The 3275-nt window shown below is 39.5% G+C and overlaps 1 pseudogene; it reads right to left on the bottom strand.

Moving 5' to 3' along the window:
• Positions 1–1200: 1200 nt before the first annotated feature.
• Positions 1201–1554, bottom strand: LOC105993290 (annotated as a pseudogene).
• Positions 1555–3275: the final 1721 nt, after the last annotated feature.

Raw genomic sequence — 3275 nt, forward strand, 5'->3', positions numbered from 1 at the left:
TAAGAAGATAGCTGTGTGTTTGGCACAGAACATCTTTTGGGTCAGAATGTTAGTTTCCATGGTCAGCAAAGCGACTCAAGGAGTTGTAATAAAAGCTCACTGTATCAGACTACACATCTCTGTAACTTCTCATCAGAGTTGAGAAAATAGGGAGAAAAAGAGCAGCACATGAGAAAATAGGGAGAAAAAGAGCAACACAGAATTTTTTTTTCTTTTTCTTTTTGTCCATTGTGGGGCTTGAACTCTGGGCCTGGGCACTGTCCCTCAGCTCTTCAGCTCAAGGTGAGCGCTCTACCACTTAAGCCACAGTGCCACTTCCAGTTTTCTGAGTGGTTTATTGGAAATAAGAGTTTCATGGATTTTCCTGCCTGGGCTGGCTTTGAACCATGATGCTCAGATCTCAGCCTCCTGAGTAGCTAGGATTACAGGCGTGGGCCACTGGCGCCCAACACAACACAAAATTTCAATGACTACTTTTGTGGAACAAAGTGCTCCTGCAAACTCAGTGGTATAAAGCAATAAGAACTGTTTTGCATGTTCATGATCTTGTAGGTTCAAAATTTGGAGAGACACCATGGGGAATGCAGGCTTATGATCTACCATACCTGGTCCTTGGCTAGGTGCCTTGAATGGCTGAGAATGGATTGACATGGTTAAGTTACAGTCATATCTCTGGGGCCTCTGTTCTTTCATATGTAGCTTCTCCATGTGGCTAACTTGGTTTTCCCAAGATGGTCTCAGGACACAGACTTCTCATAATTACACAATGGAGGCTTTTAGGTTTCTCAAAGGCCTAATACTCAAAGGCTTAACTCAGAATAAGAACAATGTCAATTCTGCCCTAGTATACTAGTCAAAGCAAGGTAACTAATCCAAGGGGACGGGAAATCTGCTGTTATCTATCTCTTGATGGGAATGGTGACAAAGAATGTGTGGACACCTTTAAGCTACCCCTGGGAGAGAAAAGTGGAAAGAAAAGGTTGTGATCAGATTAAATCAAGGCCAGCAGTCAACAGAAGTCCTTGTGACTCCCCAGCTCATTCTTCCAGTGGCTAATTCTTAACTTTAGGGTGGAGCAGCAGCAATTGGTCTTTGAACCTTCAGCTATACACTCTCTCGAAGACTTCATTTTAACTTTTTCAAAACTTTCCCTTTGCTCTCTCTGCCTTCCAATGGCTAGTCTTTTCTTTTTTAAATAAGTTTTTTTTTTAAACCAGAACATTTATTGTATGGCTAGTCTTTTAAATTCTCAAGATGAACTGGATGCTGCAACAGCTGCTCTCTTAGGTTTAGGTGTTGTTCCTTCACGGAATCCTTGCCTTAACCTGCGATAGACAATTAGAAATACTACCTGTCCCGGTAGTATTTCGTCTCCTAGCCTTGGCACTCCAGTTATACTTTCTCTTGCGTTTTGCAGGATAGCCACATTTGCCACACGTCGACTTCTGAAGGGTGGTAGGCCTTAGAATCGCAGCGGCGGCACAACGTGTGCGTCTTATTGCGACGCTTTCCAAAGGATGACGTTCCCTTCGGCATCTTGATTCTGCCGCCGAGACCAAACAGCTAAATGAATTTTTTTTTAATTGTGAAAATACCATACAGAGGGGTTACAATCACATGGGCAAGGTAATGAGTACATTTCTTATCAAGCATTGTTATGGCTAGTCTTTTTTAAATGAATGATTTTTTTAGACATTTCTGATCATTTTATTTTGTTTTATAAAAGCATTTAAAGCAGTACAGAAATACCCTTTCCATTTCCAAAATGATGCTGGTACATTAAACACAGTAAAATGCACATACACATAACTAGAATATAATTGTGCAGCAAAGGGGTAAAGGAAGATACCATAAACTGCTGTTATTCATTTGATAATGGTGATTGGGTAGAAAGTCAAAGCATATGTCCTAGTGTATGTACATTGTACACATATAATTATTTTATTAAATAAGATCCTACACTAGATATTATTTTACAAGTTGCCCTTTCCATTTAATAATATATCATCGTGATTGTTCCATATTATATATGTGTGTGTGTGTGTTCATGTGTGTGTAAAAATATATATTGCTTTCTTTTAAGTGGGGGCATCTTGTTCGGTTGCATTGATGTGGCAGAATTTCTGTAAAACTTCCCAGTAATGGGGCTTCAGTTTGTAATATTTTCAATAACTACAAATTGTATTTGAAATAAGTACTCTTGCATACATTTTGGACATGTTTAAGTACTTCTATATGATAGATGCTTGGAGATATAATAGCTGCATCAAAGCATATGGGCCTTTATACATTTTACTATACAGAAAGATGATCCTTAAAATATGGTGTACCAAATTATATTTCCTCCATACCCTTGATAAAGTAGGTTTCACAAATGTTTTGTTTTTCAGGTGAATTGATGGGTGAAAATAACTTTTTACCATTGTGTTTCTTTTGGACAATTATAGGTTATTTGTATCTCTTCCTAAGAAATATCCTCTGTTACTTTTTCAAGTAAAAATCGTTCTTTATTTATGTTTTTTTTGTCTGGTCTTAAACTCAGGGCCTGGTCTCTCTCCCTGAGCCTCTCTGTACTCAAGGCTAGTGCTCTACCACTTGAGCCACAGTGACACTTCTGAGTAGTTTATTGGAGATAAGAGTCTCATGGACTTTCTTGCCTGGACTGGCTTTGAACCCTGATCCTTAGATCTCAGCCTCCAGAGTAGATAGGATTACAGGTGTGAGCCACTGGTGCCTGGCTAAGGTTTTTCTCTAAATATATGTGAGAGCTCTTAATAAATCCATCCTTTGTTATTAAAGTGAAATTTTTAGGTGTGGAATTGCTGGATCAAAGGGTTAACCTGTTAAGGGAAGCCTTTTGATATTGTTTAGTTAAGTTTCAGGAGTTACTTGGCTCAAGTCTATCTTCAGGTTAGACGGTTAGAAAGGAGTCATCTATTGATAACTTGAGTCAAAGTTCCTACCAGTACCCAAATTCTCTGTGAACTACACACTACTATATTCTAAGACTCTTGAGGCCCAGCTATGCTTAGCAACTTTGCAAATTATTAGCAAACTTCCTCCTGAATGTAGATGAATTGATATGTGGCTCATTAGCCGCGATAAGAACCAAGGAAAAGCTTTCTTTCAAAGTGTGTCCGTGGGGGCTGGGAAGGTGGCTCAGTGGTAGAGTGCTTGCCTTGCATGTCTGAGGCCCTGGGTTCGATTCCTCAGCACCACATAAGCAAAAAGAAAAAAGCCAGAAGTGGCGCTATGGCTCAAGTGGTAGAGTGCTA

This window comes from Dipodomys ordii, unplaced genomic scaffold (assembly GCF_000151885.1).
Source record: "Dipodomys ordii isolate 6190 unplaced genomic scaffold, Dord_2.0 Scaffold94, whole genome shotgun sequence".
Lineage (NCBI taxonomy): Eukaryota > Metazoa > Chordata > Mammalia > Rodentia > Heteromyidae > Dipodomys > Dipodomys ordii.